The sequence below is a fragment of the Macrobrachium rosenbergii genome, chromosome 40, assembly GCF_040412425.1.
Source record: "Macrobrachium rosenbergii isolate ZJJX-2024 chromosome 40, ASM4041242v1, whole genome shotgun sequence".
Classification (NCBI taxonomy): Eukaryota; Metazoa; Arthropoda; class Malacostraca; order Decapoda; family Palaemonidae; genus Macrobrachium; species Macrobrachium rosenbergii.
Window position 1 is genome coordinate 4,059,476 of NC_089780.1, and position 22,023 is coordinate 4,081,498.

Consider the following 22,023-nt stretch of genomic DNA (forward strand, 5'->3'; position numbering starts at 1 on the left):
TTGAAACGCAGAGTTGGATCCTAACCATTGCAATAATCGAGGCGTGTGTTCAGACTGTTTCCAGCATGTCGTCATATGAAGTCTCCACGCTTGCAGTAATAAGCCTTTTTGGTTGTTCATCGTATTTATTTTTTTCATTTAGGGGTTTTTCAGCAGACCGGAGACGAGTGCAACCCAAATGCAGTTACTGTGAAAGCAAAACTAAGAAAAGAAGGGAGTTTGGACATTCTTTAAGGTACAACGATCCAAAAACTGCAATGTATCCAGGGTACTGTGTACTTACCCTTGAATGCGTCCACACACATGAATTCCTTTATGAAATCTAGTTCCTTGGATGGTAACGTAAATTTTAAATACATTTAGTACCTGACCCTTCCCAATGAACTGTTCAGTAATCAGTCAGCGCTCCGAAGTTTGTAACTGCCTTGTCTAACCTACAGTAAATCTGCCTAGGTATCATTTATATACTCGTATGGTTCTTTGGTGTCATTCCTAAGGTTGCTTTTATGCGTATCCGAAAACGTGTGTCGTGTGAACTGCTTGTGACCAATATCACTTGCTGATTTTTAGTGTCACTTCTTGTTCGGGTTCGCTCTCATCTACTTTTCTAAAGATGTATCCGACGAATGTTGTATGTTCATGGTCAGGCACAAAAGATCAAAAGACTTGTTTTTGTGACGTATGGGCAGTCAAAGGAAAATTACTGCAAGGAATGTGGATCTTCACTTTCATTAGTTTGGAAATAAAGAGAACGAATATAGCACAAACCAAAGAACAATGGATAAAGTATTTGACCAGAATCTAATAGAAATCTAACTCATTACAGGAATGCGTGTAACTCAACCAGACTTAAATGACAGCTGGATGAAAGGAAAACGAATAAGGCACCCCGACCACACGAGCTACCACCAGTATTTTCTCTAACCTGTTATATATAACACAGCAATTTACTTATAAGATACTGGCAAGAATGTCTTCTTAATTTATTGAAGGCCAAGAAAACACAGGAAAACTGGGTGAAGTCAAACACAACCTTTACACCAGAGAAACACTATCCCACTGGTAGAGGTTTCAGCCCAATACCCTTAACAAATGCATCGTATGAAATAATTATTGGGATCATAAAGACAAAGATAGGCGCATTAACACTACAGGGAAAACACATGACGTACAGTCAGGTTTCATAGCACAAAGAAGGGTCACAGGTAACTTGCATACTGTATACGTCAGAATACTGCGTCGAAGAGACAGGTTGCAAAATGAGGGACCCTGCATTTTTATCGAGAGACTCAAAAATCATTTGACTCAGAGGATAGGAGGTGACTAATCAAGTCAAAGTGAAATGCAGGTTACATGTTGTAGTAGTAAACGTAGCTTCTAAAGTCTGTATTAAAGGTACAGCCACACTTTTTCTGAATTGTATAGAATAGGGAGAATGAATGCCACAAACTGTGTAAGAAACGGATGCAATGGATCAGTTCTAGTCTCTTACTAGTTACTTACTTGATCACAGATAACCTGCAGAAACAAAGTTCGGGTTTTGCAACTAGTTTTTTCTGAGAACCATGGCAGTATTTCCTGCAAATAAAGATAAAAGTAATAAATATATCGGTATGAAATTACTGGTACAGTATGGATGATGCAGAAATTAAATGCAATGAGGTGTATAAAATAGGATGAAACAAATTATCAACGGGTTGCCGTCGGTGTCACAAAAAGACTGTTTAAGAGAGCAACATGGACGGTGCACGAGAAAAACTTCATAAAAAGAAAAGTTGCAGCTGGGTAAGGATAGGGAAGATGCATTGGGAAGGATCGGTAAATGCCAGCATTCGTGTATGCCAGGGAAATGATGAAGCTAACCAGACTTAAAGAGTAAAAGTTGCACAAAACTAGCTGCACCAAATATATAGGACATTGCTGAAAGCTGCAAGGTATGGGTGATCCTGTTACTTGAAAGATTTAATAAACTAAGATGCAAGCATAGCCTACTCTCACCAGCAACGTGAATAATATACTTATGATATTACCATGGACCACTATGTAAACACAAGAACGCCGTATATTATCCATACTAAAGAACGCACGATAAGGTCAGGCCTACATCTTAGTAACTTTGGGCAACCGAAAGAAAAACAATAAAAAGAAATTGTAAATTGCCGACACAGAAAATCATGGAGTAGAAAAAAATGATAATTCAACCTTGAATATTACTAAAAAATTCAAATAGTAGGATAACACAAAAAATGTATCGTTAGCAAGTAGAACACACAATAAGAGCAGATTTAAGAATGACTAAACAATATTAGCAGAGTGAAGGAGCAAATGAAAATTTAAAGAATCTATTGCCCAGCTCTCAATAATATGAGAAGTGGTTTAATTTAAGGAAGAATTTATAGTTGATATTTGACTTCTCACAGACCTGTTTAGAGGAGAAAGAATGTGGCGCCATGGAAATTAAATGACCACATCGACAGGCAAACTAAAATGAGACGGAGAGCATTTACAAAGGCGGTCTCGTTTGTTACTAATACTATTGCTGCTAGTAACGCGTGGTTAATCCTTCAAGAAAAGTCTCTGCTACTATTTTGTCTCTGATACGGCGAATGCTGCATAAGGCCTATTTTATCTCTACAAATCCGCAAGTATGCTATTGATGAACCTTTCATGATATGTTAAGTGTCACAGTAGAAGTTCTGGTGCGTGTAACTTTGCAACGCACGCACTGTCCACCCCCTCCTTTTTCATGACCAGCATAAAGTGCCTTTAAAAGTGATGCTCTTTCTATGTGGTATAATAAGAGACAGAACTAAATGTGGTAATTTCTAAGGGTTAGTTCTGCGTCGGATATTACCTGGGAAATTGACTTTTTCTTCACTAGGCTCTTTTGGTGGCTTATCAAGAATTTACTGTTATTATTGTTGCTCGGCTGTAATTAACCTCAGAACTGACTATATTTTTGCTATTGCACATGCACAGAGTTATAGGGGGACTTTTGGTTAAAAGTGGTTTCCTTCACTGGGGGGCGGAGTCTCCCAGCTAAATAGCACGAGAGTTTACTATATAACCTCGTGTTTATCATGAATATCACTATACTGTATTTCTTTAACAACCTATTACTCCCTTGTTACTTTGTACTTACTAAGTAATGAAACATGAGGAGCGGTTACAGTTTCGTGTGCTGTGGGTTTCCGTCTGCCCATTTCCTAGCCTTGACCCACCACCAGGTGGCAGTGGGTACCGGCTAGAGAATCGGCAGACAGATACAACAAGATGGCGACCCAACCTGACGAAACCGACCTAACCGAACCTAGGACGGCGTGCCCTTACCTGGCCAGGGGGGCTTCACCCCCCCTGGACCCCCCACAAACCTAGGTCGTGACCTAAACTAACGAAACCAACCTAACCTAACATAAGACGGCGTGCCTTTAAAATCAAAAATTTTTATTTCATTACGATATTCACATCAATCTATTCTCAGCAAAATTAATCATAGGCTAGGTGCATGAGTTTTATGTGGGTAGCCTAGTCAGGTAGGTTGCAGAATGATGGGACTATCTTGAACAGAAGCTTAGTCCATTGTCTCCAATGTTTAGTGTTACTGGGGGGTCTAGGGGGGCAAAGCCCCCCAGCCAGGTCAGGGCGTGTTGCCCTAAGTGAGGTTAGGGAGAGGTCAGGTCAGGACCAGGCATTCTGGGAAGGGTTAGGTTCATTGACATGCGGGAACCTGTGCTACACTAACCTAGTGGGTAGTTTGTAGAATGATGGGATCAAGTGCTAACACTTCCTTCAAACAGAAGCTTTCCATTGTTTCAAATGTTTAATGAAAACACTATTGATTAGCAGATCTTGTACAGATTTTCCACCCCATCCTCCCCTTCATGTGGATGGGACTCTGCTGAATGAACCTGAAGCTTTAACTATTCTACCTGTAACTTTTAACTTGCATCTTAATTTTGAGAAACATCTAATGAAAGTGTCAGCAAATGCTGCATGACAGTTAGGTACTCTTTGTAAGACCTCATATATTTATAAGTGATAAAATCAGTGCAGCTTGTTTTAGGTCACTTGTCCTTCCTTTACTAGAATACTGTTCTCTGGTGTGGATGTCTGCTTCTTCCAGAGATTTATCTCACTTAGATAGTGCTTCATGGTGGTAGGTTTCTGTTTCCTAATAGTAGCACTATGACTTGGACCATCGACGGAAGGTCTCTCGTTAAGTTCTATTTTAACAGAGATCTTCCACATTCACAATTGATCCCTGATCCCCTTTACCTGCAGAGAGTAACCAGATTTGCTGAACAACAGCACCAATGTGTAGTAAATGTGCCACGCTGTCGAACTTCTCGGTTCCATAGGTCCTTCATTCCTCACACCGTTGGGCTGTGGAACAGCCTCCCCTTAGAGGATGTCGTGCAATTGGAACTTCGGTAGTTCAAGTGAAGATGTAGTGCATTACTTCCTTAATACTATTCTCCTTGCATTTTAATGCCTTTTTTATCTATTAATTTATGTTTTCTATTTTAATAAGTGAGACCTCTTCTTTCTGTATTTCCCCTTACCTCCTCTTGCTTCTTCCTAATGAGCACCATATTCTTTGGAAGCTTAAATTTCAAGTCAGTGGCTCTTGTGGGCTTGTTCCATATGAATAGGTTTCATCTTCATAATAATAATAATTAATAATAATAGTAATAATTAATAATAATAATAATAATTAATAGTAATAATAATAATAATAATAATAATAATAATAGTAAGTATGAAGTGACAAGGGAGTAATAGGTTGTTAAAGAAATACAATATAGTGATGTTCATGATAAATATGAGGTTGTATAATAAACTCACAGAAGCTAATTCTTGAAAAAGTGTCTTACAGCAAGTAGTATGAACATCACTGTTAAAGGCACTTAATTGGTCATGAGAAAGCTTCATTTTGGTAGAACTTATACAATATCATAGTAGTAGTTTAAGTACTGGTTATTTGAGTGGTAGGGATACCCTTTTCATTGAAAAGTATCTGTTGACATGTAACAATGTTTAGTCTGTGATTGAGGCTTAGGTTGAAGAAGGTTATGACAAATGTTGACTGCCTCAGTGAGAGGGCTCGGTACATGCTAGGTTGCAACAGTTTTTATCTAAGTAACTTATCCAGTGATTACATCACTAGTTTTCTACTCAACGGCAATACAGTACTCTACTTCTTCCGTCCGAGACAGTGACTACTAAGCCCCACCCACTCTCTGGGAAGGAGAGGAACAACCCTTGAAAGATGGTTCAATTTGTTTTCTGCTGTCCTAGAGCTTACACAGTTGTAGGAACACAGCTTGGTTTTTTGGAATTCGTCTTGTTAGCTTCCCTTTTCGGTGAAGTATTCTAATTGATTGTCTTTGGCACTAGTTTTTGTTGTTTGTCAACTGATTTTGACTTTATATAACTGATTTTGATTTATGTCTGATTTTGATTACAGTTTGTGACTTTTGTGTCAACGAGCTTTTTCTCTTAAGATTTGCTGATCGGCTTTTGAATAGTTCGGTAGTTGCTTATGAAGATCGCTGTTAGGCTAAGTGTCCTTCAGGAGTGTTTTCTCAGTGAGTATTAACTTTTGTAACTTTTTGTCTAATTTGTGATTATGATAGACTCTAGCTCCCTGTTGCTTCCCAGGCTGCAACAGAAGGCCATTGGAAAAATGTCTCAGATGTCCACCATCTCTCCTTGAGCCCAGGAACTCCCTAGCCTTTGAGGCACCAGTGGCGTTTCTCGAAGAGGTCTTGCTCCTTAAAGAGGCATTCTTCTGCTCAGGAACAGTCTCCTATCCTTTGCAAAAGACATAAAGAACCTCCCCGAAGCCCCTAAGCTTCTTGCAGCATCTGGGATAGCCCCGAGCAGCTTACTCCCGCTCAACTGTCTCCAGACCGCCAGTATCTGGCACCAAGGTGCCATTCTTCATCATCAAAGCGTCCACTGACGCCCAAGCGCCCTGTAGCACCAGAGCATCATTTGGCTCCTGAACTTTTATTATCCCACGAGTGCCCAGTAGCGCCCATTGGCTGGGCTCCCAGCTCCTGCTGTCTGCTTGGCGCCAACTACAGATAAGCACGCAGCACCGATTCTTCCTCGTCAAGTTTCTTTTATGACACGAGGAGTAAGACCCTTCTCTTGAACCAATTCAGCACCAGCTGAATAGTATTTTGGACATTTTGAGAAAACCTCTTCCATTGAAGAATTCCATGGACTCTTCAACTTTGCAGTGATCATCATAAGAAGAGGAGACAGTTCAAGATTCTTCTCCGTCAGTATATGTTGCCCTCGTGAAGTTTTTCCTTGTGTCATTCCCGGATTACTTCTCACTTGAGGCTCCTGTGGTGCCACAGTCAACCTTTTTAATGAATAACCCATCTGAATTCTCCCAACTCCCGAGGATGGTTTGTCCTGACACGTTATACAAACCATTCCTTTACATTAGGAATTCTTTACGGCGAAGCTGGACACGGCCATTAAACTCTTGAACAAGGTGGTTAGGCAGTAACTACCATCAACCAGGCAGGAATACCCATCTACCTGGATGTAAACATTCCAGTTTGCTTTCAGCCATCATGCATTGCAGACGTAGTTTTGGAGATTTGCCTGACTGTCGTTAAGCTCTTTATTTATCCCAGTGGGATCTTTCTGTATTTTTGTGTATATATTGCATGTGTTTGGTATTTATTAATATACAAACCCAGGATTTGTGATAGCCTTGCATGGGCCATTGTTCCCCAGCTTCTGTCTTGGGTTTGACGGCCAAGGGCGCATTTAGAGGGGAGTAACTGAGTGGTAACGCTTCTCTTCCAGTAGTCCTTTAATTAGATACTGAAGGCGTTCCTCTGTACGTTGGGATACATTGGATTATGATGTAATAACTTCGCTCTTCTTCATTGATTGGGACGTAACAAGTTCACTCCTCTTCTTGGGCTCACGCCCTCTGTGTACAAAGGCATGACTACTCCCTTTCTACTTGTGTTGAGTGTTGTTTTTCACCGCCTGTGCTGTAGGAGAGTTGCAGGGGGGTGTGGGGGGAGGTTGTGGGAGTCGTCGGTAAGTTTCGCTTCCATGGTACCCTTGGTGGCCTCCCCTCCTTCTGTCAAGGTCTCCCTCCAGGGAGAGAGGCACAGGAGTTTCACGCTTCGGAAGCAACGAGGGTCTTCCTCTTCAAGTTGCGATTACCCTCGTTTCTCAAAGAACCCACTGATTCGTCATCGCGAGGATCCCCGGGACAGGACCGTGGTTCCCCCAATGAATAATCTTCATCACTCACAACCCTTGCAGTTCCCAAAGGGGCTGAGAGGTTCAGGGGCAGCTGCGGTCCTTGCTTGCAAGAGCGTTCTCGACCCGATGAATACTTTTCTTCAGACAAGGAGTTCATTCAGGTTGAGACACCAAGCTCCTCCCCCACCTCGACAGATTACCAATTCATGCCCTGGAGGGGTCATGCTGACTGCAGGTTGTTTTGACTGCTCCATCCAGACTGGGTTCTCTCTCTGCTTCTCCTTACCGTGAAGGGTATTCTCTTCCGCAACGAGAGGCAGTGATCTTGGAGGACACCTCTTGGTCTCCTCCAGACAGTCTCCTTATGGATCCAAGATCCTTCACTTTTAGGCTTTCTCTCCTCAGATACAACCATTCCTGAGAGAGAATCCTGCCTTCTGGAGACTGGTCCTGTCCGGGGGTGGGTCTTCCTACATCAGGCGGCAATTCTGGTGCTAAGAAGAAGGACTTTGTCCTAATTCGGATCTCCGGCATTGTAAGTCCCGAGTTGGCTTGACCATTAGGAACGAACCTTTACTCGGTTCTGCCTTTCTGTTTCAGAAATTTGCCAGATACCACAGTAATCAAGGTTCGTACCAAGGCACTGCCATGTCTTTTGGACAGTGGCCAAGATCTTTGGGTCTTTGTCATCTCGGCTTGACCTCAAGTTCAAGCCAACCCTTCTTGACTCCTAAGAAATCCCAGGCTTCGGAAGAAGATCGCAGAAACTCACAGCCATCTTCTTCTCTTCTGGGAAAGTGCGCATAACTGTGTGTCTTTCCACCCTCTTTTCCATAAGGAAGGAGGGTAGAAGGGAAGAGAGGAAGAAGTATCGACCAGGCAGAAGTTCTACTGCATATGCCTGGATGAAATGATACTTGTCGAGTCTTTGGACCTGGCAGCAACATTGCCGAGACCTGGGAATGTATTCCTTCAGGAGAAGTATCTATTTCCCTTGGGTCTCGGCAGTTCTATTCATCAAACTTCCATCCCGCTTCCTCTCCCGTGCTCCTGATTCGGGAAATGCCAGCTCGGCTAGAGCTAATCGTCTTGGTATCCTGTCATCTTGCAGAAGCTTCCCCATGGTGGAGAAAGGAGGAGGTCTGTTTCCAGTCCTCCATCCTTCTTTCTTCTTCAAAGTACTGTATGAGGAAAGAGTTAGGCTAATGCTTGATTGAAGGAACCTTCGAATATGCTTGCGTATTCTCCTCACGTCGTGTGTCTACTCTCAGGGATTCACCGAAGGTATGTGACTGAGATGATAAATACCTTCTCATCAACATCCTGAACTCAAGGCAGCCTTTTGGCCTTCCGAGAATTTCAGGATGAGTTTTGCGGCACTCGGTGTAGTGGCATACGTCGACACTAGTACTGTAGTGGCATACGTCGACAAACGAGAGGGAATCCTTTTTTCCTCGTGTTTCATCTGTCGACATTTGCAGGTACTCGAGTGTTCTATAGCACACTCGATAGCTCAGTTAGCCAGATACATTCCCGGTGGGGATGTATTGGTGGGCGAGCTCAGCCTCGGGTTTGAGTGATTGGGATGGAGCGTGCTCTTCACTCTTTTTTTCACGAAGATTCACGAAGAGACTGCTCCACTGCTCAACTGAGAGATCCATATCGTCTTCTTGTTTGCCTCTTGGCACAAAAAATTCAGTAGTTTTCTCACTCCTTCGTACCAGACCCATGGGCAGCTGTGGTAAGGCATACTGTCCTTACAGGAAACATCAGTATCAACGTTTTTCCCGCCGTATTTGTCTGTTTCACCAGGGGTCCACAAGCATTGCTCACCCCGAATTACAGACAAATACTGGAAGACTTCCTTTCGCCCGACCTGATAGCTCTGCCTCTGAGGCACCGAGAAGAGTTCTCCTTGACCCAACTCCTGTAGCAGCTACACAAGAAGCGGTTCTTCAGGCAGTACATCCCTGTGTGTTCAGGACTGGGAGACTTTCCAGCTCCCTTGCGAGCATAGACTTTCTTGCTGAGCAGCAACGGATATAGCTGGATATCTCTTGAAGTCCTCTGCAACAGTGTTCCAGGGACTGGATGAGTCTTCGCTGATTGGTGTCATTGATGGAACTTCTTCTCGGATCAGAGTTGCGCTTCAAGTCTGGACTTCCTGGTCTTCTCTGCTGAGGGTTGCTTCCTCTCTGTTTCAGTTGTGAAGAACATGGGCCCTTGTGACCTAGACTTCTATCTGAAGTAGCCTTTTTCTCCTCAGTCAAGATTTAGCTACTGATGAGAAGCTTCTTCGGTCTTGCTATCCTAGGGAACTGATCCTTGGGTGGCATGTGACTCTCAGGTAGGGTTCCTGTCCCGTGCTCTGCGCGTGCCCTTATGATAGTCGTCAGACAGAGATGTGCCCTCTTAGCACCACCTCTCATCTCGCTCCAGCCTTGGCGTAGAAGATGGAAGAACAGGTGAAGGGGATCATACCTCCTTCTCGGATGTCGTAGTGGACTCTGAATCCATCAGCATCTATTGTCAGGTTCAAGTCCTTCTTGTTCCCCTCCTCCTTGAACTTTGTAACGATGATCCAGATCAGTCGTTACTTTGTTCTATTAGGGAGCTGCGGTACTTTCCGAAAAGGCTCGACATTCCTAACCTGGATGTCGTCAACGTTTTCACTAGTACTATCTCTCCCAAGGAAGAAGTGTCTAAGGACACATCTTTCTCCTGGCCTCGTGAAGTTATCAAAGGAGGTACTCGGCAGCTGGTGACGTTGATACCGGTGCTTTCACCTGAGAGCCCACGAAGTCAATGGCTTGGTCCATCCCTTGCATTCTGGAAGCTTTTGTCGGTTTTGTCAAGTTGTGGTCTCATAGACCTTACTCTTGTCTTCTACCTTTGGTCTTGCCCACAGGCTCTTGGAACCTTTTTTCCTTGGTCCTGTGGTGGCTGCTCAACAGGTTGTGTTTTCTTACCTGGCTCCTTCAAGAGGATAGGTAGCTTCTCGCCTAAGGTGTTGGTTCTGGAAGTGATAAGGATCCCGAGAGTGACTGGCCTCTCCACCTCCTCCTTCCTCATCCTCCTACTTCTCCTCCTTCGGGATGAGAATCGGACTCGAACCAACACTTGCTGGATGTGGCCTCTGATGTGGTAAGACTACACATCGAGCACCCGTTGTATTTTTCTTCTAGAATCATAGAAGCAATTCTGCTCCTTCCTCTAGCAAGGGGAGGAAGGAGACTGGCAATAAGGAAAACCCTATCTCGGGTTTTCCTTAATGCCTCCAGCTCTTAGCTTCTTCCCAGCATATTTCGTATGAGTTACGTTTCCTCACTCATGCGAAAAGGTCCAGTATCTGATGTTTGATCTTACAGTTCCTACACTCCGATCAATATGTCAGAGGCATGGTACTCCTCCTCGCTCTTTCGACCAGGAGGAGTAGCCCAGGTGTGCAGAACCCCAGTTACTTCAAGAGACTCGTTCAGATTCCTCCCTCCAACCACCAAGTCTTCCTACTGTAAAGGACTGGTTTGTATATCGTGTCGGGACAAATCACAATTTTTAAAAGTAAATGTATTTTTCTTAACTATACAAACCTGAGGTCCTTTACATTACATTTTTATGCTCGCCTCATGCCACCCCTCAATCTGAACCTGGACCAAAATGCAAACTGGAATGTTTACATCCAGGCAGGCAGGTATTCCCGCCTACCTTGATGGTAGTTACTGCCTGACCATCTTGTTCAAGAGTTTAACGGCCATGTCCAACTTCGCCGTAAGTAATTCCTAATGTAAAGGACTTCAAGTTTGTATAGTTAGGAAAAATACAATTTACTTTTCAATATTGTGATTTTGTCTTCGTCTGCCAGGATGGCTCTAGAAGACGTGGACCTTTAGCTTTCAGAGATGATTCAAGGGAAAACCTCTTTCTGCATTTCCCCTTTGCGCCTATCTAAGAGACATTACCAGTCTTATTCTACCAGAGAAGCTCCCTCTTTGGTAGTGGCTGCTTCCTCCCGGGGAACTTCTCTGCGCTGATAGATTCCACACGAAGGCCCACTTTCGCTGCTGCTAAAGTGATGTTTTCCGGGACTGAAACTGATCACTTACTGAAGAATCTCTTCAGGTCTTTGGAGATGTGTTTCCTTGACTGGTCAGTTGGGGCATTAGCCAAGAGGATCCAGGATTTTCCTCCACTCTAAAGATTGTTCCTCAGATTGGCTCAGTGTGATCTACTGCATGGACAGAGTTATTAGAGATGCTTCCCAGGAATTGACTTCCCTTTTTGCTATGGGAATTTTAAAGAAAAGAGAGCTCTTGTGTTCTTTCACCTGGTCAGCACTTTTTTTCTCCCCCCTTGATCGCCATCATCTTTTCCCACAAGCAGTGGTCAATAAAGTTTCTCTACCCATGGCCCAATCCACTAAGCGCCCTAAGGATTGGTCCACTTTGTCTTCTAGATCGTCCTCATCCCTTCAGAGACAGCCCTTTCGAGGAGGAAGACAACGTTCTCTGTCTAGACCTCAGGCTGGAGTTCGTTTCTCCACCCAAGCCATTAAGAAATCGTCTTCTAAACCTGCATCGAAGAAGTTTTTTGGGAGAGGTGGAGCACCCAAGGGGCAGAACCGTGGATTGTAGAAGTACTGAGGGAAGGGTACTCAATTCCTTTCAAGAAAAAGCCACCCCTAGTCAACACGCCGATCGCCTTGACCACTTACTCCTCAGGTTCAGAGAAGTTTTTACCTCTGTCGGAGGAGGTGTCAGCGCTTCTCCAAAAAAAGGCAATAGAGGTAGTAGAGGACATAAAGTCGATGGGGTTCTACAATCGGCTGTTTGTGGACCCCAAATCAACAGGAGGATGGAGACCGGTCCTAGATGTGAGCGCCCTGAATGTTTTCATTGAGAAAACAAGATTCAAGATGGAAACAGACCAGTCAGTTCTTGCGTCCAGCCATCAGGGGGGATTGGATGATCCTAGATATGCAAGACACGTATTTTCACATCCCAATTCATTCGGTGTCAAGAAAGTTTTTGAGGTTTGTGTACCAGAACAAGGTATTTCAATTTAGAGCGCTGTGTATCGGCTGTCGACAGCACCACAGGTCTTTACAAGGGTTCTCGCCCCCATGGCAAAGTGGTTGCACTTAATAGGCATCAACATCCTTTTATACCTGGACAATTGGCTGATTCGTTTGCCCACAGAGCTACAATGTATGGAGGACCTTCTGAAAACCCTACTTTTAACCCAAGACCTAGGACTGCTAATAAATCTTCAGAAATCTCAACTGCCCCCATCTCAGAGGATTCTCTATTTTGGGATTCAGATAGACTCAGATTTTTCAGGCTTTTCCGTCCCTCAAAAGGATAGTCATGCCTGAAAGCAGTGAATCATTTCCTTACTCTAAAGAATTGTTCAGCCAACGAGTGGATGAGTCTACTGGGCACGTTTTCAATAGAGCAATTCGTCAGGCTTGGAAGACTACACTTACAACCTCTACAATTCTTACTGAAGAGAAATTGGAACAGGAAGACTCAGCCAGCGTCCAGCAATTCCCAAGCGCCTAGCAGTCTCCGAGCTCCCAGTGCCATTTTCCGAGCACTTGGCGCGATCTCCTGTCCATTTGGCGCCAGCTGTCAGGCATGTGGGGCCACACTCTGGGCGCCAGGCCCCTACACTTCAGGTTGCTACATCAGTTTCGTCTGCAGCCATGGTGCATGATCTTCGTTGGAACCCATTCAGCGCCAACTTAGTAATCTTTTGGGCGTTTTGCAGAAATCTGCTGTGGCACAGGAACCATCGGGCTTGGCTCTCTGGTTTCATCCGACAATGAAGCTAATGACCAGTAGCACTCTCCCACAGCTTACACAGCTCTCCTCAAGTATTTTCTGGTCAGTTTTCCAACGTTCTTCATCCTGGTGGCTCCAACTTCTCCTGCATCGGCTTTATGATGAGGAATCAACCTGTTGAGTCTTCCAGGCTTCCCAAGATGGTCCTTTCCTCCTCGCAAGGAAAGCCTTGACCGAGATAGGAGGGGGCGCTCTTGGAGAAGAGGGACTTGGCAAGGCTGACTTCTGTGCCCCTCCCTCTCGCCTTTCTCATAGACTGTACCTTTTGTAAGCAACCAGAGAAGGTCCTTCTTTGGGAGTTGCTACCTCCTCCCAGGGGGACTTCTCCAGCCTGATTGATTCCTGTCTCAGGTTGGCTTTCGTGTCTGCCAAGATTATGTTCACGTCGACAGAGCTTGATCATCTAGTGCGAAATATTTTTAAGGTCTTTGAGGTGCTCGGCTTTTTAGATTGGACCATAGGAGCCTTTGCAAAGAAGATTGAAGACTGTGACACTCTTGCAGGGAACTTGTCTTCTGACTGGCTGGATGTCCTCTCTTGTGAGAACAAAGCCATTAGAGATGGCTCCCTGGAACTGGGTTCCTTATTTTCTCTGGGAGTGCTAAAGAAAAGGGAACTGTAGTGTTCCTTCACCACCAAAGAGATCACTTCCACCTAGAGATCTGCTCTCCTATTCTCACCTCTGGATTGACTTCATCTTTTTCCTTGGGCTACATTGGAGGAGATAGCCTCAGATCTCCAGAAAAAATCCACATAAGATCTCTTGGCTGTCAGCCAAGCGTCCCAAGGAGTCAGTCTCGTTTGGCACTAGGTCAGTCTCCCCTCTTCAACAGCAGCCCTTTCGGGGCAGTAGAGCAAGATTCCAGTCTAGCCCTCACTCGAACTTATGCTCAGTCAAGCCAGTCAAGAAGACCTCCACTAAACCCTCCTGTCACAAGTGAGGATCCAGTCCTCTGTGTACCAGTGGGAGCGAGACTTCTCAATTTTTGGGGGAAATGAGAAGTCAGAGGTATAGAACCTTGGGTTTTGAAGGTTCTAAGAGAGGGCTACTCCATCCCATGCAGGAGAAGCCTCCTTTGGTTTGATGCCCATAACATTGACAGCCTACTCTGTAGGTATTTGGCCCTGTCGGAAGGTCTCTTCCCTTCTCAAGAAGGGAGCTGTAGAAGTGGTTGAGGACGTGAGCACAGGAGGTTTTTACAACCATCTGTTTGTGGTTCCCAGGTTATCAGGGGTTGGAGACCTGTCCTCAATGTTGGTGCCTTGAATTTCTTAATTTCTTTCAGAAAATGAAATTCAGAATGGAAATGTATCAGTCAGTCCTGTCTTCTATTCATCAGGGCGATTGGAAGGCATCCATTGATATGGAGGATGCATACTTCCATGTCCATGCACATCCGGAATCCAGGAAGTACCTGAGGTTCGTGTCTCGTGGCAGAGTCTTTCAGTTTCAGGCTCTGTGCTTCGGAACTTTTTACAGCTCCTCAAGTTTTTACTTGCGTTCTCGCCCCTCTAGTGAAGTGGCCCCACCTCATAGGCACCAACATCTGTCTGTAAAGGCAGTCCCCGGTTAACGGCGGGCTCGGTTAACGGCGGGCTCAGTTAACAGCGATTCGGTTTTATGGCGCTTGTCTAGCGACGAAAATCGGCAATTTTCGGCGCCGAAAATCACCGATTTCCGATAATTGGGTGTTGGCACCAATACATACCTAACAGAGTCGCCGATAACCGAAAATCGGTGCTTTTCGGCGCCAGTAATCCCCGAAAATCACTGATTTCAATTAGCGGCGATTTTCGGTTATCATCACACCCTCAGAAACGGAACCCCGCCGATAACCGGGGACTGTCTGTATTTAGACAGTTGGCTTCTATGCTCTCCATTAAGAGAAAAGTGTACGGAGGACCCATGGAAGACCCTTCTCCTTACCCAGAATCTTGGCTTACTAGTCAACCTACAAAAGTTGCAGCTGACTCCGACTCAAGTAATTCTTTATTTGGGGATGACAGTTGACTCTCAGAGTTTTTGGGCGTTCTGTCAGTGTAAGAGAATTGAAGGCAGTACATATAGGCCTTCAATCATTTGCAGTAGCGACCTTCGACAAGACACAAGTGATCCATTCGGACAACACTGCCAATCTGTCTTACATCAAGAATCAGGGAGATACTCACGCCTTCTCCCTCTGCAAAGCAGCAAAGGATCTCCTTCTGTGGGCGCAGAATAATCACACCAAGATTGTTATGAGATTCATCCAGGGCAAGCTGAATGTTCTGGCAGACGAACTAAGTCACTGCAGACAGGTTCTACCAATGGAGTGGACCCTGAAACCACAGGTATGCACCAACCTGTGGAAACTATGGGGAAAGACGTCTATAGACCTGTTTGCAACGACGAAGAACCATCACCTCCCAATGTTTTGTTCCCGACCCCTGGACCCTCTGGCATAGATGACGGATGCCGTGCTTCAGGATTGGTCGAACTGGACGTGCATGCCTTCCCGCCATTCGGCATGGTCAGGGAAGTTTTAAACAGGTTTTTAACACATCACAATACTTCGGTGACCCTAGTAGCTCCATTCTGCCCTCTAAAGGAGTGGTTCCTGGACCACCTCAGGCTGCTAGTGGACTTTCCAAGATTTCAACCACAGAGACCAAATCTTCTCAGACAGCCATATTTCCATTGATTCCACCGAGGACTATCCACTTTTGCTCTGCAGGCTTCAGACTGTCAGGAGACTGGTTAGAGTGAAAGGCTTTTCAAGACCAGCTGCAGAGGCAATTGCAAAGTGTAGATGTCAGTCTTCTTGTAGGTCTACCAGGCCAGGTGAGCAGTTTTTGGCAGCTGGTGTCGAAGACACAACATCTCGTCTTATAGAGGTTTAGCTTTGTCTACCATCTACGCATTCGGAACCTTGCTGGGTTCTGTTTTCAGACACAGAGGCTTGGATCTGTTGTCTAATCAGGATATTAGCGATCTAATTAAGTCCTTTGACACGACTAAGCAGAAGAGGACAGACTCAGTCTCTTGGAACCTGGACGTTGTCCTTAAATGGCTCTAGGGCCCTCCATTTGAGCTCCTTCCCATCTCTTTCAGAGATTTAACGAGGAAAACCCATTGTTGCTTTGGTTACGGCCAAAAGAATCAGTGAGCTGCAGGCCATAGATAAGAGAGTCGGATTCTCTCAAGGAGACGTGGTCTGCTCATTTACACTCGGCTTTCTGTCTAAGAACGAGGCTCCTTCCAAGCCCTGGCCCCGCTCTTTGATCATCAAGAATTTGATGGATGTTCTTGGCCTAGAAGAAGAAGAGAGAGCTCTTTGCCCTTTAAGGTCTTTGAGATATTACCTTAATAGGACCGAGAGGATCAGAGGCCCCTCTAGCAACTTTCGGTGTTATGTAAAAAATCCTTCCCGACCACTTTCTAAGAGAGACATTATCTCCGAGTCACACTCAGGAATTCGGGAGGAGTTTTTACCTGCCCTTAAAGTTAAAGCCCACGAAATTAGAGCTGTCGCTACCTCGGCTTTTAAGCATAACTTGTCATTATCTGTGATTCTTCAGTCCACCTATTGGAGGTGTAAATCAGTGTTTGCAACACATTATTTACGTGAAGTGGAGACAGTGTTCAAAAGTTGCAGTACCCTGGGTCCGCTGTCAGTAGTGGCTGGCATGGTGTTGGGGGACAGAGCATAGCAGGTATCCTTTTTATCCTCTATCTCTTCGCCTTGATATAGGGTGTTGAGTCTTGGGGAGCCTGGGGGTACTGTGTAACTGGAATACCCACTAGTCTTTTAGGGGATGAGTAGTGGGTATTTTATGTGTAGGTAACAGCATTGTCTGGTTTGTTTATTGTGGTACTGTGCCCAGGGCAAGGGCACTTATTAATGCTTTGCTAGCCATCAGGGTGCTCCTTCGCTGCAAAGCCCCTACTCAAGTAGAGGCGCTCCACGGCTATACCGCCGTACCACTACAGGTTAAGATGAGCACCAACCAGAGGCAGTATCTTCCTGCTGTAGCTCTCTTACCAGGTAAGGTTACAACAAGCATCTGACCGATGCTAGCTACCTTTCTATTTCAAAGTCATTACCATTACTGAGTATGTCCCTGTATGCCACCTCCTGTCAATGTGGGATTCAGCTATGCAATTACTTGGTATGTTACTATAGAGGGATGAAGAAATTTGTTTTTATTTAGCATTTCCCAACGTTTTGTGAGAGAGAGAGAGAGAGAGAGAGAGAGAGAGAGAGAGTAGAGTGTAATTGTCGTTGTGAGTGGTTCGGTTGTTGGAGTTGGTTTTACGGCTGTCTCTCTGTCTGTCGGTCTGTCGGGAGTTTTTCGTTTTTTGGGGAGGTCTTGGGCAGTTGAGGTCCAACCTTGAAAGTGAACGGGAATTCGTCTGGCTTTTGTTTTTTTCGGTACCGATATTGATGGTGCATGTGTCTCTTTTTTTTGTTCGTTGTTGGTGGAGGGTTTGGTTGAAATTTTGTTTTGTGGTTTCTGTGTGCTGTGATTGGCGACCGTGGACCTTTACCCATCTCCAGCAACCGAAGATCAGGGTGAGTGTTGTTTTGTTTGAGGGTTAGAATTCCGCCACATAATATTTGGCGCCCAACGTGGGGCAGCTGGTATTGCAGCTGCAATTGAGGTTGGTGGCTGGTAGTGTGACTGAAGAGAAGGATGGAAGAGGAACTGGTAAGGTTGAGAGAGGAGAATACGTGGTTGAGGGGTGAGAATGAGAGATTGAGGAGTCAGTTGGAGGAGGTGGAGGGAATACTAAGAAGTGCAAAAGAAGAAATGAAAGGGGAGATGAAAGAGTCAGAAGAGAGAATGGAAGAGAGGATGGAAGAGAGGATGGATAAAAAGTTGGAGGGAATGATGAAAGGTGTGGAAGAAATGGTGAAAGGTATGTTCAAGGGTGTTTTTGGAGAAGGGGCTGTTGGAGGCAGGTTCTCTGGAACGTGTGAAGGGGCAAGAGAGAAAGAAAAGGAGGAAGAAGTGAATGGGCGTGAGTGATGAAAGTGATATGGGAATAGGAAGCAAGAAACGAGGAATGAGAGGCAGGGTAAGGAAAAGGGGAATGAAAAGCAAGGGAAGGAACAGAGGGAAAGTAAGGATAAGTCAGGGGAAGAAAAAGGGAAGAAGGGAAAGGGAAAGGAAACTGGTAAGAAGGGTAAGGAAGTGGGAAAGGCAGGAAAGAAGGGAGAGGGTGAAGGCAGTAGTGATAGTGAGGTGGATGGAGGTGAGTGGATAAAAGTGGATAAAAGAGGCGGAAGAAGAGTGTAATGAGTAAGATGAATGTAAGTGCAGAAGTGGACTCTTTGTATTCGGAAGAGGGTATGAAAGGACAGAGCGAAAGTAGCGAAAGTGAGAGTGAAAGTGAGAAAGAAGTGAGAAAGGCTATGTATGTGAGGGAGGTACCCGTGTGTGAAAAGTATAATGAGTATGGAAGTAGGGATGTGCATGATTTCTTTAGGGAGTATGAAAGGTTTTGTCAGGATAAGTACGGGGAAAGTAAGAGAGTGTGGGTACGAGAATTAGGAGAGTATTTGACTGGGTTTTTACTTGACATGTATAGGGTTATTATGAGTGTGGGAGATGTTGAGTATGACAAGGTGAAAGCTAGATTAGTTGAGCAAGCGAGGCGTATGAAAGCGAGTGTTAAGTATAAGAGGAAGAATGAATTTGATGAGGCAAGAATGAAAGCTGGGGAAACCTTGTCACTGTATGCTTGTCGGCTGGAGACGTTGGCAAGGAAGAAGTTTGGGGATGATGGGATAGATGAATGTAAGGAGTTAGTATGGAAGTTGTTAGGGACAGTGCCAGATGGAGTTAGAGAATTTGTGAACTTGAAGCGGAAGGAGAAGAAAAGATGGACGAATGAATGAAAGGTTGACTTGGGGAGAAATTTTGGAAATTGTAGAAGATTATGAACTTGACAGGGTTATAAAGAGAGCAGAAGTGTAAGTGTAAGGGCTGGGGTAGATGAGAGAGTACCAGAGTTCGGAAGCTTTAGGGATGCAGTGTTGAGGGGCCCAATGAGAATGGCCGATAGTGTAATAGATAGGAGTGTAAGAGCAAGTAATGTAGAGGTGCCAGTGAGGATGAATGATGGGTTTGTAAAGGGAACAACGGGTTGGACGGGTTAGGGATAGTAGTGTACAAAGGGGAAGGTCGATGAGTGGAAGTCGAGCGAAGTGTTTTAGATGTGGAAAGGAAGGACATACAAAGAATGAGTGTAGGTGGGCTTTAGGAGCGTGTTTGGTGTGGGCAACCGGGACATTTGGTAAGGGAGTGTATGAAAGATAGGGGTTAAATGCTACCGGTGCGGACAGGTGGGTCATGTTGCTAATGGTTGTAGGGGTACCCAGTGAATGTAATATGTGGTAACTGTGGTAAGAATGGGCATTATGCGAGAATGTGTTCAGAACCGAGAGCGAAGTGTGTGACGAATGTGGAATGGAAGGGCATGTATCAAGTGTATGTAGACGAAAGAGGGTGACTGTGACAGCGAATTCGGGAAACTGAGTGTGAAGGGGGTTCAAATGGGTGGATCCTCCAGGATGCAAGCGGTGCGTGTGATGCATGTACGTGAGGGGTTGTTGCATGAGGATCAGCAATTTGTTTTGATAGAGTATGGTAGAAAACGTAAGAAAGGGAAGAACGTAAGTAAACTGAATGGTCGTAAGTTGTGTGATAGGGGTGTGAGTGCCAAAGTGAAAATGAGTGATAAAGCGTGTAATACGGATGAATGGGATGGTATGAATAGAACGTATAGCATATGCGGGTTTGATATAACTGAGTTGACTGAGCGTGTAGGGTTAGTGAACGGTTGGAGATGAGCGAAAGTGTAAGAGTAAGAGAGCGTAGCAGTAATATGCAGTGATTAAAAGCATGAATGAATCGTTGCAAGAATTGGAAAGGTCAATGAGCGAATGGGATGGGTTAGTTGAAGAATTGGGGGAGGTATTTGGGAACGAGTTAGAGGGTATAGATGAGATTGTGGATGAAATTGAGAGTGGCAATAGTGAAGAAGATAGCGTGAATCTGAGAGAGAATGGAGGAGAAGATGTGAGTTTGAATGTTGCTAGAAAGAGAATGATTCTGAGAGAATGATTGCGTGCCTGCGAACGCGATCTAGAGGACCTGCTAGTGAGCATCCGTGGGTGTTGCGTAAAGCGATTTGAAAGAGGTGTGAAAGGTGTTGGTTGGGAAATGCTAAAAGGGGGGAGAAATATAGAGGGATGAAGAAATATGTTTTTATTTAGCATTTCCCAACGTTTTGTGAGAGAGAGAGAGAGAGAGTGTAATTGTCGTTGTGAGTGGTTCGGTTGTTGGAGTTGGTTTTACGGCTGTCTCTCTGTCTGTCGGTCTGTCGGGAGTTTTTCGTTTTTTGGGGAGGTCTTGGGCAGTTGAGGTCCAACCTTGAAAGTGAACGGGAATTCGTCTGGCTTTTGTTTTTTTCGGTACCGATATTGATGGTGCATGTGTCTCTTTTTTTGTTCGTTGTTGGTGGAGGGTTTGGTTGAAATTTTGTTTTGTGGTTTCTGTGCTGTGATTGGCGACCGTGGACCTTTACCCATCTCCAGCAACCGAAGATCAGGGTGAGTGTTGTTTTGTTTGAGGGTTAGAATTCCGCCACATTACTTATATGAAAATGATATTTTCATAGGAAAGTTAAGTTATATAAAAGTGACATACATAGCAGTTACATAGCTACTAGCTTTCTACACAGCACTCTAACGAAACTCAAATTTTTGCAGTGGCGCTACCATCGCTAGTGTAGGTGAGAGGGTCCCGCCCACTCTCAGGACTGACAAGTACAAATCAGCAGAGACAATCAGTTTGTTTTCTGCCATTTTCTACCGGCTTCTGACTAACATCGGTATGTCTTGTGCAGTCACTACTTCATCTTTTTTGGATTTTGTCCTTAGTTTGGGTGAAGTATTCTCTTTCACTCTTTTGTGGTGACTTTTTCTATCTTCATGATATCGTTAGTTAACAATATTTCTCAAGATAATTATGTCTGACTCCAGCTCTTCAAGCATTCATTACTGTAGTGAGGGGTGTAAAACCAGACTTACTGAAGTAACTTGAGATTCGCACACTAAGTGCGTCAAGTGTAGGGGGCAAGATAGTAGTAGAGAATTTACATGTCTAGAATGTCAGGATGGGAAGATAGTACTTACATGCCTAGAATGTCAGGATGGGAGGATAGTAAGTGGAAGACCTTGAAGTCCCACTTGGATAAATTAGATCGAGACAGAAAAAGAAAGGCGGCCCTTAGAGCCAAAAGTAGAACTAGTCTGGAGATTCCTTCTTTACCTAATGTAGTAGAAGATCGCTCTGTCTCTTCTCCTTTGATTCCTGCTATGTCTCCCATTCTTAGCCCTCCTACACCTTTACCAGGTTCCCATGCTTTCGATCTCAACACTGTTGCCAGCCTAGAAGCAAAATTTGATAAAAATTTGAAATTTTAGCCAATACTGTGTTATGGAATTAAGATCCTCTTTCAGGGATTTTGTGTTGAAATCGGCGCCAAGTGTCAATGTTGCGCCTAGTGACCATGTTATGATTTTTGAGGAGGTGGCTGCCCATCCCAGTGGTGCTCCTAGATGAAGGTCACTTTTCCGCTCCCCCGTACCTGGGAGAAGACATACCAGAGGTCTAAGGGAGGCCAGTGGGGTTTGCCCAAAGTCAGTCGCCCCCTCCATCGATCGAGCCTGTTGCACGGTCCCATGCTACGACAGAGCGCTATTGGAAAGGCGTCTCTTTCAGTGCTTCTCGTTTTTTGTCAGATTGAGAAGACCCTTTGCTGGACGCAAGGTGTCAATGGTGTAGATCTTCCGCTTCCTAGCCTTTGAAAAGACATTCCGATGTGGCATACAGCTCACCTCCTGTCAAGAGATATAAGGATGCTAGTGTTAGTCCACAGCCCTCCTGC

At 44.8% G+C, this 22,023-nt stretch overlaps 1 protein-coding gene across 4 annotated transcripts in view; it reads left to right on the forward strand.

The window, feature by feature from the left end:
• Nufip (nuclear FMR1 interacting protein 1) overlaps positions 1-22,023 on the forward strand; it is a 252,091-nt gene that overhangs the window by 202,893 nt on the left and 27,175 nt on the right. The window contains exon 1 of one of the 4 annotated variants that reach the window (XM_067082925.1): positions 2,488-2,645. The exons of 1 other annotated variant lie outside the window; for it this stretch is intronic. The gene's annotated coding sequence lies outside the window, so the exon portion shown is untranslated. Of the gene's footprint in view, positions 1-2,487; positions 2,646-20,842; positions 20,965-22,023 lie in introns of those variants that run through there. 2 more of the 4 variants (XM_067082927.1, XM_067082929.1) reach the window with 2 other exon arrangements.